We start from the raw sequence: 8,141 nt of genomic DNA on the forward strand, positions 1-8,141 counted from the left end.
TTGCTCCTTGGCTATCAATTCCTGACTGTCCTTGCTATACTAGAAATTGAACTCAATCTCTTTCTCCCACTACAAGACCACATTGCAATGATTCCTATACCCATCATGATACAGTCCCTTGAGTTCTCCTTACCCTCTTCACGTATCATGCATACTTTTTTTTATATAACAAGTCTTACACCCAACTTGTGTTTCCCCATTGGCTCAGCAGTAAAGAATCTGCCTGCAATGCAGGAGCTGGAGGAGATGTGGCTTTGATTCCTGGGTCGGTAAGATCCCCTGGAGGAGGACATGGCAACTCACTCCAGTATTCTTGCCTGGAGAATCCCATGGATAGTGGAGCTTGGCAGGCTGCAGTCCATGAGGCTGCAAAGAGTTGGACATGACTAAAGCGACTTAGCATGCAGGCACGCACACTGAAGTTAATTTGAGCATTAGCCCCACATAATTTATTTCTGTGGAATGAGCAAATGACTGTATCTGAATGTCATGGAGACTGCAGATTCTGGATCATCAGTACCCCCCCCCAGTTATGCAACGGCAACTATGAACATGACCAGAACACCTACTAAGGCCTGGTACTACACTAAGTTCTAGAGGTACAGGTAGATATAAGACTTTTCTGCCAAGCCAAAGATTACGACTGTTCAGAAGAAAAAGTGTATTTCATAATGGCAAATAACTACTTACAGCTTCTTTAGGTCAATATTTCATTTCATGATTTATGTTAAATCCCAGTCTTGTCTTATTGTCCCTATGAGTCCAGCAAGGAAATTGTATGTATCTTTAATCCTTTCAAATTGTCAGGACAGAAGAATGTGCAAGCAAATAAAATAAATTAGGAAGTAGAGCAACATTACCAATAGACTACCGCTATGTATTTGAATTTATCTTATATTTATACAACTTACTAGGTTACAAGACTTCATGCTGCCTCAAAAATTCAGCATGAAAGTATATAATGCTTTGTATTCTAATTTCATTTCAGTTCAGTTCAGTCACTCAGTCATGTCTGACTCTTTGCAACCCCATGGACTCTAGCACACCAGGCTTCCCTGTCCATCATCAGCTCCCAGAGCTTATTCAAACTCATGTCCATTGAGTCGGTGATGTCATCCAACCCTCTCATCCTCTGTATTCTAATTTACTATAGAATAATAAGATATTTATCTAATTCATATTCCATCTGACACATTTAAACTCAGTAGGCTCTTGAAAAATTTTGTGACTCCTGCTGATTCTTCTCATCTCCCTCTCCTGTTTCCTTTTATCTTTTGAGAAGCACATTTTTAAAAAGTTCTTCTAAAGGAACAAAGAGCAGTGTTGATGTTGTATACAATATGCTTCTCATCAGACAATTTAGACTGCTTTGGTAACCTGGTAATTTACATTCTCTCCCTTCAGGTAGCATTCAGACTCCACAAAAGCATCTTCCCCATAAGGCTTATTGCTTTTTCAATCCTATGGAGTCTTATGCTGAGACAATTTCAGACACAGGCCTTCCATCCAATCACAACTCCTAGACTCACTAACACCCTGCTGTGATTCTTACATCCGTTGCAAGATAGTTTGATGGTTGACATTGCCAACTTTTTACAGGAATAATAAGAAATGTTGAGAGGATTTGATCTGTTAAGTCTCTATAAGAACTGGTCAATTTAAAACAACTATAAAAAAGCACCTTCCAAACAAAAGCTTTTCTTCATGCCATAAAAAGCATCATGGTATACCTTATAAAATTTACTTCACCAGAGAAAGGCAGTCTGTCAAGCACTATATAAGTAACTGTAGGTATATATTCTCACGAATGCTTCTTTTTTCTCATTTGGTTCATTTTTAACCAAAAAAAAAAAAGCTATACTTTAACCAAGACTACTAATACTGATACAAATGATACTGAAGAGGCAATGTGATAGAAAGCCCACTAAGTTGAGGTGCTCGTGATTCCTGTGAAACCTGGAATCACTTGGTGCAGAATGTTTTGTTTATTGAATAAACATATTTTGGAGTCAGATCCTTGGATTCAAATTCATCTCTTAGTCCAAGTAAAAGCTTTGGGAGTTACTTTTTCTCTGAGACTCAGTTTCTGCATCTGTAAGATGTAAGTAACTTGAGTGCATTGTTCACAGGATTGTTGCTAGAAATAACTAAATCATTTTACATAATGTATTTAGCACTATACCTAGTACATATTGGTTCTCAATAAGGCTAGTTGTTAACGTTTATTTATTCAACAAGGAGTTATTGTGCAGTTCCTATGTCCTCATCCTATTTGAGTATTCCAAACTGAGTGTTCCTGCGCTCAAGGACTGTGCAACTTAATCTAAGCACTAACCTCATATTTGAATCATTTGAACAAGTAGAACCTATAGAAGCAAACCTAAGAAGCCATACCTCCTTTCTGTAATTTTTTCTTTTGACCAGTTATTTTTACTAGGATATCAGATTCAAGGTGATTCTGTCAGTTCATGACAATGGAGATTTGGAATTGGTGTTAAGAAATACAAATTAGTCTCTGAATATTGCCTGAACTGAGGATAGGTATATTCAGGAATTAAGGAAACCATGGCCAGGTATTTCCGAAGCAAATCAGAGAAATTTGATATGCTAGCAAAGAAGAATGATAGTAAAGCTGCCTTGCTTTTTGGTAGTTTTCCAATTTCCGATTCCATTTCTTTGTGAAAGCAAGCTTCATTCTTCTGCCTATGGGTTACATTTTAAAGTCCATGTCTTAATAATTAATTTTCCTTTTGGTGTAAATTTGTGTCACTTAAGTTATTACTTAAAACCAAAGTGCTTTAACTAAGATTCACAAATTGATATGAGTAAGTGATATGAGGATATTGAAAGATCTGGAAAGAAAGTCAGATGTGATGAAGGATTTGTTGTCAGTTATACCTAATAGAAATGAAAAGAGAGGGAGATAAAGAAGTGAATGATAAGCAAGTCATTGCGTATTTATATAACATAAAAGTCCTCAGCAGCAAGAAGGCATAAACTATAAACCTAGCAGCACAGACGAATCTCAATTATGACAAGCAGAAGAAGCCACACCCCCTAACAGGACTATATCCTATTTTGGTTTATTTATTTATATATTTCTAGAACACAAAAAATGATATACAGTGAAATAATATGTAACAGCTTAGTCCTTGCTGAAGCATGGGAGAGGGAAGTGGCAAGGGGAAGTTTTACGTAAAGGGCATGAGAAAAATTGAGTTGATGGATTTGTTCATTATCTTGATAATGATAAAGGTTTCATGGGTGTATATATCATCTCTACTTACCAACTTATATATTTAAAATATGTGCAGTATTTTGTATGTATGTAATATACTGTATTTGTTGCTTTTGTTGTTTAGTTTCCAAGTCATATACCGATTCTTTTGCAACACCACAGACTGTAGCCTGCCAGCCTCCTCTGTCCATGGGATTTTCCAGGCAAGAATACTGGAGTGCGGAGAAGGCAATGGCAACCCACTCCAGTACTGTTGCCTGGAAAATCCCATGGACAGAGGAGCCTGGTGGGCTGCAGTCCTTGGGGTCACACAGAGTCGGACACAACTGAAGCGACTTAGCAGCAGCAGCAGCAGCAGCAATACTGGAGTGGGTTGCCATTTTCTTCCCCAGGGGATCTTCCTGATCCAGGGATCAAACTCCTGAATTACAGGCCACATCTCCTGCATTGTAGGTGACTTCTTTGTTGCTGACCCACCGGAGAAGCCCATGAATTATATACACTATACATTATGAATTATATGTTTATATCTTCCACTATCTTATGTGCTTTTCTTGAGCCACCAGGAAAGTCCAAAATATTGTATATGTGCAGTCAAATTTTATCAATTTTATCTAATAAAGCTGATAATGATTTTAAGAAGCAAAAAAAAAAAGCCTTTTAAGTATGAATATTTTAGCGCTTTTAAATTTTCAAGTGAAGAAAACCAGTCTAGGCCAGTTTACATTAAAACACCTATGTACAATCTTGAATGCCATTGGGTGGAATGAAAATAGGAGTTTCGTCATTAATCATATATCAATATTGTTTCAGGATAATGATTATCTCTAGGTCTAAATTTTTATAATGGTCCCCACTTAAATCTGTGTTCCTTGCTTCTTTGTTCATTTATCTATAAAGTACATTATTTTTAATTAAAAACTGATCCAAATAGCTAATTGATTGGATAAAGGCAAAAATATATTTTATTACTATGCCATTTATTGATGAGATTATCCATTTATATATTAGCTATTATAGGCAAAAGCTTTCTTAATCAGACAAATTTAAATAATTTACTTAATTTTATGAATATTGATGAATGAAGAAACAAAACATGATCCATTTCCTTATCATTTCCCATTTAAAAATTATTGTAGGAAGTACATAACACTCAACTCAATACAGTGAACAGGGCCCGCAACATGGGGGTAGTTTTGCTTCATCTTCTTAATTGATAAACTGTGCTTAATCCATACAATGGAATAGTACTCAGTCATAAAAGCTATTAATATATGCAACAACATGGGTAGGGCTCAAAGATATCGTGTTAAGTGAATTAATCAATATAAGTAGATCACATACAGTATAATTCCATTGACATGGTACTCTAAAAGAAGGTGGGTACCAGAAGTTAGGGATGGGGAGGGTCTGACTATAAAGGGTCAGCAGAAGGGAATTCTCTGGGATGTTGTAATTGTTCTGTATCTTGTTTGTGTTCACAGTAAACTTTCCTTTAAAGTTCTCCTGTTCTCCTTTAATTTATTTTTGGGTAGCAGTGTTTCAACTAAAACCTCAATTTCTTAGTCTAACTGTCCTTGAAGCCATGTAACATAGCCATGTAACATAGTTATGGTTAATAATGTAGAAACATGGTACCAGGTGGGAGGTATAGAAAACTTTCCTCACCTAATAAAATATTGACCAGACTAATCTTGTGTGCACATTTTTCCCATCATGATTTCCAGTTACTCTTTCCCTTAGTGCAGATGACATGAATGAAGGTGTGGCAACCATCTCGTGACCATGGTTTATACACTATTAAAAAAGAGAAGAGACAAGTTCTCATGTTCTCAATCAATGAGTTTTGAAAAAATGCTGACATTTTTATTACTCAATTTATGTTTTAAGATTACCATGTTCAAGTGAATAAATGACCTAGGAAAACTGCTTGGTTAACAAAGAACCTTGCCTTCATATTGGTAACATGAACATTCTGGTGATCTGTTATAAAAAGCTTCCCCTTTTAATGCCCCAGCAACTTTTCATAGTGATCATTACATCTACTCTGACACTCTATCAACACGTTCAGACTTTGCCTTTTGTGGGTAACACAAACGTTGCACTCTATCAGCCTGTCACTGCATTTGGCTTTTGGAGCTCTTACTCAAAGAGATTCATTCCATGTTATCTTGAGGTGGTAGCAGCTTGTAAAATTTTATCTGTGGGAAAAGATTTTTCACCTAATGCCCATCTCTTACAATGAGTAATTATCAAAACAGATGGAGTAAAAGGAAAGTTAATAGTTGATAAATAGCAAAATGTGAACTTTTAAAAGGATATTAATACCTATACACATATTTGTTTAGTCTATATCTATATCATATATAGATAAACCCAGGACACTGTATAGAGGATGGAGCTATTCCCTACAGACAGACATTAAGAAGTGTAAGACTTCCTGGTACTTCCCTCATGGTCCAGTGGTTAAGAATATGCCTTCCAACTCAGAGTATACAGTTTTGATCCCTCATCTGGCAACTAAGATTGGACATGTCTCAGGGCAGCTAAGTTCACTTTCCATGTCCACTGAACTTGTGGGCTGCAGTGAAGACCCAGAACAGCCAAAACAAAAAGAGTTCCTGATCTTGTGTTTGAGAAAGTACTATGATTTTTAAAAATATAATACAATGAGGCATTTGCTAATGTAAAAAATAGCAGAATCTCTTTAACAAGGAGAGAAAGAAGTCTTGTTAAATAAAATTGTCTAAAGACTGCTACATTGCTCCTTCTGCACACTGCTGAAAGCAGTAAGAATCTTAATGCTAGTAATTATCTGGGGTCTCCCTTCCCCCATGTATATCTATGACATCAAATCTACTTTCTTGGGGAAAAATAAGCATTTTCCTTATTAGGTACTTTGACATAGGAAAATGAATGTCAACCAACTCGTTAGCAATTGGTAGCATTATGGTGAAAAGAAATCTGAAGTCAAGTTTGGGTTGCACATGGAAGAACTGATTCTTTTTTAAAATAAATAATTAATTTTAATTGAAGCATAGTTACAACATTGTGATGGCCTCTGCCATACATCAACATGAATTGGCTATAGGCATACATATGTCCCTTCCCTCCTGAACCCCTCTCCCGCCTCCCTCCCCACACTATCCTTCCAGGTTGCCACAGAGCACCGACTTTGTGGTTTCCTGTGTCATACATGAAACTCCCACTGACTGTTTTACATATGGTAAAGTATATGTTTTAATGATATTCTCTCAAATCATCCCAACCTGTCCTTCTCCCGCTGTGTCCAAAAGTCTGAAAAAAAACAAGATTCTTGATTACCTGTGTCTGCACTGGCTCAGCATGTGAAGAGAAGGTTCATGTACTGAGCGCAAGCCAGCCCTGGACTGGGTTTTAAAAGATGAAGGGATTCATATCCAAATGTCTGATTTCTCCTTAAGGAACTGATGAAAACCCTCAGTTAAAGGAATTGCCTTCATTTTGAATTTGTTTTCTTTTAGGTTCTCTTTATCTCTCTGTGTGTGTGTGTGTGTGTGTGTGTGTGTGTGTGTGTGTGTGTAGGCCCTGTCACCATTTTTCTAGTAGGTTTGCACTGGAATCAAATGTTCTGGAATAAGACACTACTTATTGCAGACAATTTTTGGTCTTGGCTTCTGTATTTGCCATTTCTTGCAATAGATTTTGTTTCCATATTTTTGTCTTCCTAGTATCTGGTCTCCTTTCCCGTGCTGTGTGAATTTCCTGCTTCCTATGTTGTGTGAATCCTTAGGCTGTGTGTACGATTTTTGGTCTTTATGGAAGGCCTGATTCCCATTTTAGAAAGCTCACTGACAAGATGCACATCACTCCAGGTTCTTGAAGCAGAGTATGTAGAGTTCACCTGTGTGTATGTGTCCTCAGTCACTCAATCATATCCAGCCCTTTGAGGCCCCCATGGGCTCTAATCCACCAGGCTCCTCTGTCCGTGGAATTTTTCAGGCAAGAATGCTGGAGCAGTTTGCCCTTTCCTACTCGCAGGGTATCTTCCTGAATCAGGGACTGAACCCATGTCTCTTGCGTCTCCTGCATTGGCAAGTGAAAGTCACTCAGTCGTGCGCGACTCTTTGCAACCCCATAGGTACAGTCTGTGGCATTCTCCAGGCCAGAACACTGGAGTGCGTAGCCTTTCCCTTCTCCAGGGGATCTTCCCAACCCAGGGATCGAACCCAGGTCTCCCACATTGCAGGCGGATTCTTTACCACCTGAGCTATGCGGGAAGGTCCACTCCCTCCCCCACCTCCCCGGCCCCCGCCCACCCCTGGGGGATGGTGGGGGGCGGGAACGCTTCAGAATTTGCCTGTCATCCTTGCACAGGGGCCATGCGAATCTCTGTATCGTTCCAATTTTAGTATGTGCTGCCGAAGCAAGATTCTTTACCACTGCGCCGCCTGGGACGCCCCACAGTTGCCTAAAGATCAGCCAATCAAACACTGTAGCCATTCAGACAGGAGCTAGTGATCGACAGGAGCAGAATCAAAGACTGCAGTAGAAGCGGGTGTGGAGATCGTGACAGTGGCCGCAGCAGAGGTTTCCAAGCGCAGCTCTGGCAGCAGTTCCAGGGGCAGCATCCCGGGCCGGGGCGCGTCCCCCAGGCGCTGGCCGCTGCGGTGTGCCCTGTAGCGCCTAGCGACCCCTGGCGGCGGCCGCGGTGGCTTCACTAGACCAGCTCTGTGACGGGACTCAGGCTGGGCTTCTTGCTACTGACTGACTTCCGGTGCCTCTGCGCAAGTCTGTTTCTCCACACTTAGCAACATTCTGGGGAAAGCCCAGTATACTTTCAACAAGTACTTCTGCTTAAATGAGTCAGAATAGCTTTCTTTTGGTTGCAGCTAAGATCATCGACTAACAAATTTGTGAAGTC

The 8,141-nt window shown here is 39.3% G+C and overlaps 1 pseudogene; it reads right to left on the reverse strand.

Annotated features, from left to right (window-relative positions):
* Positions 1–7,550: 7,550 nt before the first annotated feature.
* LOC136156787 (U6 spliceosomal RNA) lies at positions 7,551–7,648 on the reverse strand (annotated as a pseudogene).
* Between the last annotated feature and the right edge of the window lie 493 nt (positions 7,649–8,141).

Source organism: Muntiacus reevesi, chromosome 1, assembly GCF_963930625.1.
Source record: "Muntiacus reevesi chromosome 1, mMunRee1.1, whole genome shotgun sequence".
Taxonomy (NCBI): domain Eukaryota; kingdom Metazoa; phylum Chordata; class Mammalia; order Artiodactyla; family Cervidae; genus Muntiacus; species Muntiacus reevesi.